Source organism: Ascaphus truei, chromosome 2, assembly GCF_040206685.1.
Source record: "Ascaphus truei isolate aAscTru1 chromosome 2, aAscTru1.hap1, whole genome shotgun sequence".
In the NCBI taxonomy this organism is placed as follows: Eukaryota; Metazoa; Chordata; class Amphibia; order Anura; family Ascaphidae; genus Ascaphus; species Ascaphus truei.
The window spans coordinates 472,281,952-472,295,875 of NC_134484.1; the positions used below are offsets into that span (position 1 = coordinate 472,281,952).

Here is a 13,924-nt window from a genome sequence, read left to right on the forward strand (position 1 = left end):
TGGGTAATCAGACGTTCCTTAAGCACTTGTATTTCCTTAGCAGCCTGCAGATTTTCTTCCTGCAGAGTTCGCTGCTTCTCCTTGACATTCTGGAGGTGTGTACGCAGACCTTGTAGTTGGTTCTGCAGTTGGTGCTCTGCTTCAAATTTTTCATCTTCCAACCGTTTCTTTATTTTTTCAAGCTCGTGCAGCTTTTCATTCTTTCCATTGACGTGGTCTGTCAACTCCGAATTTTCTTTTTTTAATCTTAAACTGTCTCCTGTTTCAGTCTCTGTACTATTCAGGGCCCTGAAGGTTCTGAAGCTCCTTCTGAGAGACTTTGAGATCTAAGTTAAGATGGAGGATAGTTTTCTTTGAAATGTCCAGCTCCTCAATGAGACTGTGAAGTTCCTTTCTGAAGACTTCCAGTTCTGTGCGGCAGCTGTTGATCTCATGACGTGAGGCATCCAGTGCTCTGCAGAGTGTATGAACCTCCTTCTGTGATACGTCCACCTCTGTCCGGACACTGTTGACCTCCTGTTGTGAGGCATTCAGCTCTACGCGAAGAGTGTGAACCTCTTGCTGAAAGACTGTAATCTCCTTCAGTGCCTCCTCATACTTCCGCTTCAGCTTAGCCATCATTTTATCAGATCGGTTAACACAGATACCCAGCAAGCTCAAACTCCCCCACCCACCACAAATTGAATATATATTTATGTCAACCAGAGAGCTACTGAGCGTGGCAATTGTATTTTAACACAGATACCCAGCAAGCTCAAACTCCTGCATTATTTTGGTTATACCTTGACGTTGGTATGCAGGCTTATGACGCCTTTGGCCAAAGGGTTAACTAAATAACCAATTATTATTATTGAAGTATTTTACTTTATATGTTTTGTCAATTGGATGCAGCATTGGGCACCCCCTGTCTCATTTTATCAGATTGGCTCTGCTTTTCATCCATGGCGGTAATAGTAGCGTTTGCAGTATCTAGCTCAGTCTTGAGATCGTCCAATTCTGTCCTGGCCAAAGAGTACATTGTGAGCACATCTTTCTGTAGCTTCACGTTATTTTTCAGCAGCGTAATCATCTTTCTTCAGTTTCAATTGTTCCCGGAGCAGATCACAGTCACGCCTGGCAACCTTCAGGGCATCCCCAGGGCTGGTCAAGGGATCGTCACTCACCGGTTCCGGCTCTGCTTCCCTGGGAAGGTTGGTTGAGGGTTTCTCACTATTAGCACCGGACAGATACTTATTTGGGGTACACAACTTCTGCCTTGGGCCCCCTGGATATTCGGTCATCCGCGGGACGACTTCTCCATTTTCTCTAGGCTGCAGGGCATTTTGGACCCCCCTTTCCTCCGCAAGTGTCTGTTCCTTACACGGTAAGTGAAGAACCGCTTTTCTTTTTTCGCTTTTTTGTTTTGGATAACACCGTCCCCTCAGGGATACTGGAGTCTCCACCTTCATTTGAAATTTTGGCAGCGTCACTGGATCCACCATGCTTTTCTTGCAACTGTAATAGCTGACGGAAATATTCGGTGATCCGCTGCTCCCGCTCTTTCTCCTGCCTATCATATTCGTCATCATAGGGAGCGGTCTTTTCGGTTCTTACCGAGTTCAGGCACCCCCACCATTCTTGGGGTGTGACTCGGTTTGGGTTCCCAGTAAGAGATGTCTTCCTCCTCATCGGACAGGAAGGGCCACGCTTCCGTGGGGTAGGGTTCATTACTGGAACGCTGCATCTTGTCCTCCATTTTGGGGCTATCAGGTGTATTTTTCTTCCTGACCTCAGGAGGCGCTATTGCCGCTGTATTTGCTAGAACCCCAAATGGTGGTAGTCCTACAGGTGGGCATATATTGCTTGTAGAGGTCGTAGCTCTCACAGGCATCTCTGTAGACTTTTTCTTCCCTTGGGTAAGTTTTACAATAAATCATTACTGTGCATGCATTCATTCTCAACGTCTGAATAAGGCCTGAAGGGACACTGCTCCGTGTGGTGGGGTTCTTTACACCAGGAACAAATTTTCTTCCATATTTTTGCAGAGTCTGTATTTGACTTCAGCTGGGTGGCCATTTTAAATTCCCAGGGTTCTATTTCTTTAAACACAATGCTTGCTAGCTGCCCCTTTTCTGGCTTCAGCAAAGGCATTTGGTTTTCTGCTTGAGTTCAGTAATTTTCAGTCTCATCTTTGGGTAATATGGCATTCACTCTTCCTACTTTGGGTGCATGTTGTACTTGCAGAAAAAATATTCTCTCTTTTTTTTTTTCACTTTCTTTCACTCCGGGCAGGGCGACTTAACACTCAGCAATTGGCTTTGGGTTACCCATTACACAGTTCAGCAATCCCTTTTTTACCCGGCGGGGCAATTTTAAACACAGCACTTGTTTGCTGAAAATTCCCCTGCTTCAGCACAGTCTTGCATCAATTTTCACACTTTTCTGCATATATTCCCTTCACAGATGGTAGTCCTATGCTGTGTGGCAGCCGTTACTTGTAGAATCAGTACCGCTCGTGGGTCAGCATCTGTATTCACTGCTTCAGCGAAACATTTGAAAACAACAAACGCCTATCCCTTTTAAGGGCTAACTTACTTCTTGACCCTGACTACGGCTGGAAGGCAAAACCCCTATTTCAACGACCATATTACACTTTATTGTGATAGGCAAGTAAGGTTTACCTGCTTCAGCACAGTCTCTCCTCTTGGAATCGGGGAAAAGAGTCCATCTGTGGTTTTGTGGCTTTCTTCAGTGCAGTGTAGATTTCCTGCCACGATGTGTATCCCTTTAATTCTGGTCTCTGCTGCATGTGATTCTTTGTTTATGTTGCTCAGGCTGTTTGTAGGCAAAAAGCACAAAACACAAAAAAAATTACCAGGCAATCTCCGGGACCACTTTTAACTTCAAGGTCCACCTCAGTCCCAACTTCTGACACCATATGTAAGAGGACACGTGCAGAGGTATGCAATGGAGACTTTTTAAAGGTGAAATTAAATAAGGCTTTTATTGCGCCTGTTTCTTTAACACAAGAAAATCATCCAAACGTATGCACATAAGGAGTCAAACAAAGCTTCTGTTCCACTTGGCAGTATTTCTACTGAAACCTATGCAGTCCACAACTCCCTTTAGATTAGCATGTCTTCCAGCCCCAAACACATATCTTGATATGTGCAGATAAACAAAAAGTCTTAGAAAGGAAAGTCTTATCTGTCTCTTCTAGGGGAAGGCTTCTTTGCTCTCCAGGTTTAGAAGTACTTTCCCCTGTGTCTTGCTGGCAGCGTGCAGTCTCTTCTGGCAGGCTCAAGACGTCTGTCTCCTTGTTCAGCTCACAGGTGTGCTAAGGAGTCTCACTTCCTGTCACAGAGGCAGGCTTTTTCTAACACCTCTAATCAGCCAGGTGCTAGTCAATTAACCAGCACACTGCTGGATTAGAGGCAAGTTTTCTGAACAGGGTAAGTCCCCTGTTACATGGCCTTTATCTTCAATAAACCCGGTGCTGTTTTCTCCAGTCCAGAGACTTTAAAAACAACCTCTATACTCTCTCAGGTGCAGCAGTTCTGCTCCATACTGACACTGCCTCTCTTATTTACAGGCATACCCCACATTAACGTACGCAATGAGACCGGAGCATGTATGTAAAGGGAAAATGTACTTAAAGTGAAGCACTACTTTTTTTCCACTTATCGATGCATGTACTGTAATCATCATATATGTGCATAACTGAGGTAAATAACGCATTGGTAACAGGCTCTATAGTCTCCCCGCTTGCGCACAGCTTGGGTACAGGTAGAGAGCAGGTATTGCTGTTTAGGACGTGCTGACAGGCGCATGCGCGAGCTGCCGCTCGCCTATTGGGCGATATGTCCTTACTCGCGAGTGTACTTAAAGTGAGTGTCCTTAAACTGGGGTATGCCTGTATTTGATACGGTGAGAAGTGGGTAAGGCAGAGTAATTAGAGCAGTAACGTCCCCTCACCTGACCCCACATCTCACCACATTAAAAAGAGGGGTTTGATCACTCCCACCCTCATCTGCTCATTATTTTCTTCCATATCAGTCACCTTCACTCATCTTCTTTGTACCTGGCAGTAACATCTTGCAATACCACAGAACAGTATGATATATTTATAAATGTATTTCAGCACATTTTATTTAGCCAAAGAAATGCTCCTTTGGAGAAGTAAGAACCGACCTTTGCAACTTGATATAACTTATATAAAGGAATCCCTGGAGAAACACCATTTCTCTGCATATTTATAAAGAACCCATCACACCCATAACAACACACAGCACGTAGAGGTCATGTGTCCTCTGTATGAACCTGCCGCAAGATTGTACAATCGTCCCTAATGACCTCCATCACCCAGACTGTGATCCACACCAGGACCTCTGTATTAACCCAAACCCAGCTTAGCAAACTAGACACCTTCTACAATTCAATATGCCGCTTTGTCCTCCTATGTAACTACAACACACATCACTGCGAAATGCTCAAAGAACTAGATTGGCCATCACTTGAGACTAGGCGCAAATTTCATCTCTCCTGTCTTGCCTTCAAATACCGTACCTCTTGGGCAAGCTACCCGTCTATCTGAACAAGCTCCTCACCCCTTCCACGTGCAGCACTTATTTGAGATCTGACACCAAGGGACATTTCATGGTCCCAGTGTTCAACAAAGTATCCTCCTTCTCTTACCATGCACCTCACAACTGGAAGAACCTACCCGAGACTCTCACAGCCGACACCAGTCTAAGTTCTTTCAAAACTAAAGCTGTCTCACATTTTAATGTGGTCTTTAACTGTTACCTACGCCTATAACTTATTTTCTTTAACTGCAAACTTTTCATATTTAATGTATAACCCTGTTTATCTAATATAATGTCTTTATATATAATGTATAACCCTGGTCACCTAATGTACCCATGTCTTGGTAACCATGTATCAGTCATTATAACTCTGTATGAAGGACATACTTGAAAACGATTGGTAACTCTCAATGTATTACTTCCTGGTAAAACATTTTATAAATAAACAGTGAGATCTTTATATGATGTATATATTGTGACAGAGACACTGTCCTCGTGGACTAGAGAGCTGGTGGAGTATGTAGGTTCCAGTGTGCAGGAGGTTACATTCCTCTGTGGGAGCTTACTGCACCTGGAACTAAGTAAGCCAGCACTCCTAAATGAAGGTTTAAAAAGGCAGGAAATGCCCCTGCGCAGATGAGCTTGTTTCCCCCAGTAAGATAGAGACTCTGGTTGTTCTGGACCCTTGGACTGCAGGAAACAGGCCTGCGGGGTTCAGCTGGGACTCCCACCCGGGATAAAGATTGCTACAGGCTGGACACAGCCTGATCCCCGGAACCAGTGTTTTAGGCTTGCTGAAGGAGCTACACAGAGATTCAGGGAGAGAATCCCCTGCTACGCCAGATAAGAATTTTATATCTTTCTTTTGCATAAAGACTGTTATATTTTTTTTGGACTGTTGTATTGCAGCAAATGTTTTGGGCTGGTAACCAGCTTAGCTGGTGGCCCAGTTAAAAAGGGCCAGAGTGTTTAGTTAGTTTCCCAAAAGGGAATAGGATTTCATTTTATTGTTTCTTTTGCCTTAAAGGGACGGTGTACCCATTCTTTAGCGATATTTGTGGATTAATAAAACCACTATAGTTAAGCCTAACACGTGTCTTAGTGACCCTGGCGCGAGGGCGTCCTGCCACAGTATGTATATTTTTATAGCACCATTTATGTACATAGCGCGTCACAGCAGTAATACACGTGACATAATAAAACACATAAGGATAATAAGCGCTTCAGACATGACAGTATCAATAGGAATGGGGGTCCCTGCCCCGAAGAGGTTACAATCTGAAGGGTAAGAAGGGAGAGCTTACAGAGGCAGTAGGAGGGTGTTATGGTCAGTGCGTCTGCCCTTTGGAGCAGCAGTCCATAATGAGTAAGAGCAAATAATGACAAGCGCAAACTAATTACTTATTTTACCAATATATAAGGGACCAAATAATTGAAGATCCTAATTAATATAAATAGTGAAATATACACACATACAATGTAAAGTGACCGGATATATATATATATATATATATATATATATATATATATATATATATATATATATATATATATATATATATATATATATTATTTTTTTTAAAAACCTCTAGTGAAATTGCAGCTCTGAGAAAATGTTTTTAAACAACACAGAAATGCAGCAGGAAAAGAAAGAGCAAGATCACCAGTGTGTGTGTAATAAACACAACAATACACAAAAACCGTGACAAAAGAGGTAGATATGAAGTGAAAAGAGGGTGAATCTCCCACTCACATGTTTAAGGAGCAAGGTAAATCAATGGGGATTATACTGCAGTTATGGTGCTGCAAGCAACCAATGTGTGGAAAAAAGAAAAAGCAAAAATAATGCAATACAATAAAAAATAAAAAGGAAGGAAGGAAGGAAGGAAGGGGAAAGTAAAGCACTTACACAGACAGAGACGCAGGTAGAACTGGGTGGAGTTGCAGGGGAACGCTGGTTCTTCTTAGTGTCCTCTCTCTCCGTCAGCCACACTGCTTGTCGCAGGCCGCGTGGAGAAGGCTTGACTGATTTCCAGAGCCTGATATAATAATGCGGACATGAAAACAGGATGCTGGGGTGAATGTGGCGTGGGAAGGGATCAGAATATCGGAGCGCTCACTGTGAGGTGAGTCACCGAACAAACCACAAACTCCGATATCCCTTAACCCCCACTAAACCTGTGTCACACAGAGACCAGGAGCCTGGGCACTACGCGAGTACTCACTATGAAGATGCCGTCAGAAGTGGAGCAGCCATGGATCCGTCCGTTGAGCAAGAGTGTTCCAGCCAAGGTATGTAGAAGGGTATAAAATGCGGAAGAGGCGGTGTATAATGTATTTCCTCGATTCTAAGACGCCATCGATTGTAAGATGCACCATCGATTTGGCTCTTACAAATCAAGGAAAATTATTTTTTACTTACCATGTTTCAGGAAAGGTCCCAAGTCAGCGGGGGACGAAGCGGGCGGCGGCGGCAGGAGAGGTCCCACGTCTGCAGATGGTTGAAGAGGGACAGTGGGCAGGTTTGCAGCGGAAGAACAGGTCCCAAGTCTGCAGGTGAATGAAGATAAGAAGACAGCGGGCGGGCGGTGGAGGTGGCGGCAGGAGATCATAATAGCAGGAGAGCAGAGCGGCATAGGGGAACGGCTTGGGAGGTGCACACTGCAACGCCGGAAGTTGACCAGTGTCTGACTTCTGGTGTTACAGTGCGCTCATCCCCAGCCGTTCCCCTATGCCGCTCTGCTCCTGCTATTATGATCTCCTGCTGCCACCGCACGCCTGCTGTCTTCTTATCTTTATTCACCTGCAGACTTGGGACCTGCCCTGCTGCTGCCGCAGTCACGCCCGCTGTCCATCTTCAACAATCTGCAGACGTGGGACCTCTCCTGCCACCGCCCGCTTCATCTTCCGCTGACATGGGACCTCTCCTGAAACATGGTAAGTGAAAAGAGGGGGTTAGTACTGTGGACACTTTTTATTTTGTATGTTTTGAATACATCGATTCTAAGACACCCCCCGATTTCAGACATGTGAAAATCGGAAAATAGGTGCGTCTTAGAATCGAGGAAATAGGGTAATGTCACTACGAGAAATCCCTGTAGGTTTTAGTTCCTCTAAGACCAGGTGTGTGCTAAAGTGCATTGATTAGGAGCAGGGGTGCGCAAACTTTTGAAGCTGTGCCCCCCTGCCTGCTCTCCCCTTACCTCTTTTGCCAGCGTCATTTGACGCTACGTTGCCATGGCGATGCGTCACACCAAGCTTCCGAACCCCGGTAAGTGAAGTTGCAGGGGCCTCACGCGATCCCCCGGCACTTAATTTAAATGCTTTGGGGACTAGCGCTTGACCTCTGCAACAACCGCGCCCTCCAGAAAAATCTCCCACCCTCCATTTTGCGCACCCCTGGATTAGGGCAGGAGTGCGCAAACTGTGGGGCGGCGCTTACAGAGGCCCCGCACTCTTCCTGAAAACATTGAAATGCCGGGGGAACGGCGAAGGCCTCTGTAACTTCCCTTACCTTGGCTCAGACGGCTTCTGGCAATGCATCGCCATGGCAACGTGGCGTCAACTGGCGCCTTGGGGTCATGTAACATAAGAACGCCGGAGGTAATGAGGGGCGACGCTAGCGGAGGGGGGGAGCCGGCATGGGGGCGCAGCTTGCATGGAAAACGTTTACGCACCCCTGGATTAGGGGACTTTCATAGGCCTTTATTGCAAGTACCTCCAAACAGCACAAGTAGAGGGACTGCAGTGGGGCCTATTTTTATGTGCAATGTGTTGAATTGTCTGTGTATGTGTGTCCAGCCATAAGTGCTCCAATGGTTTAACTCATCAGTACACGGTGATGTCTCCTCTGTAGGGTCTGGCTAAGTTTGCCTAGACTGAAGCCGTGTGTTTTGATCCTGAGAGTCACCCTGAATAGGCAGTACTGTGATTTTATTTGTTGAAAAACATGCAACATATACAATACAGAAACAGACTGTCAAAACATTACATATTTACATCGGGAGGGAAAAAAATACAAATAAAACAATAGAACACATATTCAGTGCAATTATTTCAAATATTTACATTTCTCCACAGTTTTTCCCACTGTTTCTGTTCTATTCTGCTTTCTTCCCTCTGTTTCTGCCCTCTGATCTGAGTAACCATCCCTTGCAATGTTTCCTCCTCAGAAAGTTCCTTTTTATTTACTGACACAAGAACTCTTGATATACAAAGGTGATACAAAATGGTGGTAATGATCACTCTCAGGGTGCTGGTGTTAACAATAGGCAGTACTGTGCCCCAGGACCGGCTGACCGGGGGAACCCCTGTGCCTGTTATCCAATTCTAACATACTGTGCAGAGTGGGGGCTGGTGGCAGAAACAACAGATCTCTTCAAAAAAAGAAGTTGGGTATTTTTAGGAAGGAAAGGTGTACAGGGATATACCAAATAAGCAAATATTGGAAGGATGTTGATCCAGGGAGAAATATTCCATTATCTAGCCAGGAAGTCATTTATTTTTCATCTTATGAGACATCATTGCCCATAATATAAATTATCTTTAACTGTGCATGCAATGTCTTGTATATAATGTATAACCAGTACCATGTAACTGTATTTGTAAACATGTATTATTTGTCTTAACTCTGTGCCCAGGACATACTTGAAAACGAGAGGTAACTCTCAATATATTACTTCCTGGTAAAATATTTTATAAATAAATAATTGGATGATGTGTCACTGGGGTTTTGTGTTTGCTTTCCTCTGGATCAAAATACTGTAAATACAAATATAGGATAAGTAACTGTCGTCTAAATTTAGCACAGATTGAACATTTGTATATTTTCAACCTGATCTACTATGTAACTAAGTACAGACATTTTGCCTCTCACCGGGGTCTGAATCCTGAACAAGCAGCAGTACCGACACCATGTAAACAATAACACTGAGTTTGAATCAGGGGAACCTGGTTCAATTCCTGGTGTCAGCTCCTTGTGACCTTGTGCAAGTCACTTTATCTCCCTGTGCCTCAGGCACCAAAAACATAGATTGTAAGCTTATCTGAACAGGGGCTGCGTCTGTAATAATACTATGTGCTAATGAGGGGAAAAGCACTATATTAAATACAGATTATTATTATTATATAAATACAAATAAAGAAAACATAAATAGGGATTAAGTAGATATATTAATATATTCTGATGATTACCTTGTTGCTGCTTGTGAGTGAGTCCTGCCGGCCTGTGATTACACCCTGTATTCCTCCCTCACTGGTCCCAGTCCCCTGCTGCCCAGTACATTAGTGGCTATTTGCCCAGACTGCAGGTCTCAGGAGGCCGGGATGTGAGCAGCTAATGAATGTCTGAAGCTTCCTATTGTGTAGGAGAAGAGGACAGTCCCACTACCCTTATGGGGGTTACTGCCCCGTTTATCCTCTGCCCCTCCTTTATCAGCCCCTCAGCAGCTGCTCATTTCCCCTGCATGATAACACAGCCCTGTCTGTACCTGGGGAGGGGACGCCTCATATTTACCGGGATCTCACTTCCAAACCGGAGGACAGACCGGTTATTCCCTGCTAGCTGTGATCTCTGTGCTCACTCCTCCCCCTGCTAGCTGTGTCCCCTCCTCCCCTCCTGTGTTCCCTCCCCTCCTGTGTTCCCTCCCCTCCTGTGTTCCCTCCCCTCCTGTGTTCCCTCCCCTCCTGTGTTCCCTCCCCTCCTGTGTTCCCTCCCCCTGCTAGCTGTGTCATTCCCTCCCTCCTGTATCCTCCCCTCCCTCCTGTGTCCCCTCCCCCTGCTAGCTGTGTCCTCCCCTCCCTCCTGTGCCTCCTCCCCCTCCTCCTGTGCCCCCTCCCCCTCCTCCTGTGCCCCCTCCCCCTCCTCCTGTGCCCCCTCCCCCTCCTCCTGTGCCCCCTCCCCCTCCTCCTGTGCCCCCTCCCCCTCCTCCTGTGCCCCCTCCCCCTGCTAGCTGTATCCCCTCCCCCTGCTAGCTATATCCCCTCCCCCTGCTAGCTGTGTCCTCCCCTCCCTCATTTGTCCCCTCCCCCTGCTAGCTGTGTCCTCTCCTCCCGTGTCCCTCCCCTCCGGTGTCCCTCCCCTCCGGTGTCCCTCCCCTCCGGTGTCCCTCCCCTCCTCCCCTGCTAGCTGTGTCCCCCCTCCCTCTTGTGCCCCCCCCCTGCTTGCTGTGATGTTCTGTCCGTGCTCACACCTCCCCTGCTTGTTCTGTGCAGACACAATTTGCATTTACACAGACAGGAGCTGATACACACACCAGTGTGTAACCTTTTTTTGGTTAAGGAACCCTATAATTATATTGTGACATTCTGAGGGACTCCAACCCTCTCTAATTAGGGTGACCAGATTTACAAAAGTAAAAACCGGGCCACAGTAAAAAATTTTTTTAAATAAAACATGATATCACCAACTGCGCCCCTTCTCCTATGTGTCTCTCCACCCCTCTCTGTCACCCCTTCTCTCACACACACCCTCCAAATTCTCTCTCCCCCATCCCTCCATTCTCTCAGCCCCCCTTCCCTCCATTCTCTCTCCCCCATGCCTCCATTTTCTTCCCCCCCCATGCCCCCATTCTCTTTCCCCCCCATGCCTCCATTCTCTTACGACCCCCCATGCCTCCATTCTCTTCCCCCCCTATGCCTCCATTCTCTTTCCCCCCCCATGCCTCCATTCTCTTTCCCCCCCCATGCCTCCATTCTCTTCCCCCCCCCCATGCCTCTATTCTCTTTCCTCTCCATGCCTCCATTCTCTTTCCCCAACATGCCTCCATTCTCTTTCCCCCCCATGCCTCCATTCTCTTTCCCTCCCCCCTTGCCTCCATTCTCTTTCCCCCACATGCCTCCATTCTCTTTCCACCCTTCCCATTCTCTGTCTCTCTCCCCCATTCTCAGTGTCTCCCCCATTCTCTGTCTCTCCCCAATTCTCTGTGTCTCTCTCCCTCATTGTCTGTCTCTCTCCCCCATTCACTGTGTGAGTGTCTCTCTCCCCCCCCATTGTGTGTGTGTCTCCCTCCCCCCATTCTGTGTGTGTGTGTCTCTCCCCCCCCCCATTCTCTGTGTGTGTCTCTCTCTCCCCCCCATTCTCTGTATGTGTGTGTCTCTCTCTTCCCCCATTCTCTGTGTGTCTCTCTCCCCCCCAGTCTGTCTCTGCGTGTGTGTGTCTCTCCCCCATTCTCTGTGTGTGTGTCTCTCTCTCTCTCCCCCCATTTTCTGTGTGTGTGTATCCCTCTCTCCCCCATTCTGTGTGTGTGTGTCGTTCTCTACCCCCATTCTGTGTGTGTGTCTCTCTCTCTCCCCCATTCTCTCTGTGTGTGTGTGTCTCTCCCCCATTATCTCTGTGTGTGTCCCTGTCTCCCCCATTCTCTGTGTGTGTGTGTCTCGCCCCCATTTTCTGTGTGTGTGTCCCTGTCTCCCCCATTTTGTGTGTGTCTCTCCCCCCATTCTCTGTGTGTGTGTCTCTCTCTCCCCCCCCATTCTGTCTCTGTGTGTGTGTGTGTGTCTCTCTCTCTCCTCCATTCTGTGTGTGTGTGTGTGTGTGTGTCTCTCTCTCTCCCCCCCCCCCCATTATCTGTGTGTGTGTGTCCCTCTCTCCCCCATTCTGTGTGTGTCTCTCTCCCCCCATTCTGTGTGTGTGTCTCTCTCTCTCTCCCATTCTGTGTGTGTGTGTGTGTGTGTGTCTCTCTCTCTCCCCCCATTCTCTCTGTATGTGTCTCCCCCCCATTCTGTGTGTGTGTCTCTCTCTCCCCCCATTCTCTCTCTCTGTGTCTGTGTCTCCCCCCCTCCCCCATTCTGTGTGTGTATCTTTTTCTCCCCCATATTCTCTCTCTCCCCCATATTCTCTCTCTCCCCCATATTCTCTGTCTCTCTCTCTCCCCCATATTCTCTCTCTCTCTCTCTCTCTCTCTCCTCTCTCTCTCTCTCTCCTCTCTCTCTCTCTCTCTCTCTCTCTCTCTCTCTCTCTCTCTCTCTCTCTCTCTCTCTCTCTCTCTCTCTCTCTCTCTCTCTCTCCATTCTGTCTCTCTCCCCATTCTGTCCTCTCTCTCTTTCCCATTCTGTCTCTCTCTCTCTCTTCCCCATTCTGTCTCTCTCTCTTCCCCATTCTGTCTCTCTCTCTCTCCCATTCTGTCTCTCTCTCTCTCCCCATTCTGTCTCTCTCTCTCCCCATTCTGTCTCTCTCTCTCTCCCCATTCTGTCTCTCTCTCCCCCCATTCTGCCTCTCTCTCTCCCCATTCTGCCTCTCTCTCTCACCATTCTGTCTCTCTCTCTCCCCCATTCTGCCTCTCTCATCTCCCCCCCCCCATTCTGTGTGGTAAGACCGATGTACCTCTTATTGCAAACCGCATATAAGCATATAGACAACAATTCTGAGTTGCAATTGATAAAGGTAGTTATATTGTGTAACCTGGTGCTCTCCGCATCTGTAAATGTTTTAGATTTAAGTATGTATGAACAAATTTTACATCGACTACAAGGATAGCAGCCTGTTAGTTTTGGAAAGAACTCTCTCCTATTGTGAGTTTTATCAGTTTTGATTGCACTTGGAGAAATGATATTACCCAATGTTTGTAATTTTTTAAAGACAAACTTTGGATTTGTTGCTGTGATGTCTTTCAAAAGGGGGTATAATTTGTTGATTGCATGTGCCTGATTACTGAAAGCAGTTATAAAATACGGAGGGTCCAGGTCAGACATGGGTTTTATCTTGTCTTGCTCTCGTCAAGAGAAGGGGGAGAAAGGGGAAAGGAGAGAAGGGGGATAGAGGGAAAAGGAGAGAAGGGGGAGAGAGAGGAAAGGAGAGAGGGAGAGAGAGAGGGAAAGGAGAGGGGGAAGAAGAGAAAGGGGGACAGAGGGGAAAGGAGAGAAGGGGGAGAGAGAGGAGGGAAGGCGGCGGGGGAGAGAGCGCAGGGAGGCGTGGGAGAGAGAGCAGGGGGGCGGGGGAGAGAGCATGGGGCGGGGAGAGAGCAGAGGGGCGGGGGGAGAGAGCAGGGGGGGCGGGAGAGAGAGAGAGTGCATGGGGGGCGTTAGAGCAGGGGAGAGAGAGCAATGGGGGGAAAGAGAGAGATGGGGGTGGGAGAGAGATGCGGGGGGCTGGGAGAGAGAGGGGGAGAGAGGGAGAAGGGGAGAAAGAGGTGAGGCGGTGTGCGCGGGCGGCCACAAGAAGCGTGGGTAGCGGTGCCGGCGACACCCGAGGAGCGTGGGTAGCGGTGTGGCCGGGGTGGGGGGGAGAGAGGTGAGACCTGTGCACTGGTCGTGGCGGCGCCGAGGAGCATGGATAGCGGTGTGACGGGGGGGGGGAGAGAGTGAGGGAGCGGGTGGAAGGGTGAGATCAGCAGCGGTGAGGCGAGGAGCGTGGGTAGCGTTGT

At 47.6% G+C, this 13,924-nt stretch overlaps 1 protein-coding gene across 4 annotated transcripts in view; it reads right to left on the minus strand.

Annotated features, from left to right (window-relative positions):
- The window catches only part of LOC142488349 (uncharacterized), an 88,270-nt gene extending 78,102 nt beyond the window's left edge, over nt 1-10,168 (minus strand). Inside the window, exons 1-3 of one of the 4 annotated variants that reach the window (XM_075588760.1) lie at nt 9,759-10,168; nt 6,475-6,604; nt 2,661-2,814 (exon numbers count right to left, since the gene is read on the minus strand). The gene's annotated coding sequence lies outside the window, so the exon portion shown is untranslated. The remainder of the gene's footprint in view (nt 1-2,660; nt 2,815-6,474; nt 6,605-9,758) is intronic. The other 3 variants (XM_075588759.1, XM_075588762.1, XM_075588761.1) reach the window with 3 other exon arrangements.
- Nucleotides 10,169-13,924: the final 3,756 nt, after the last annotated feature.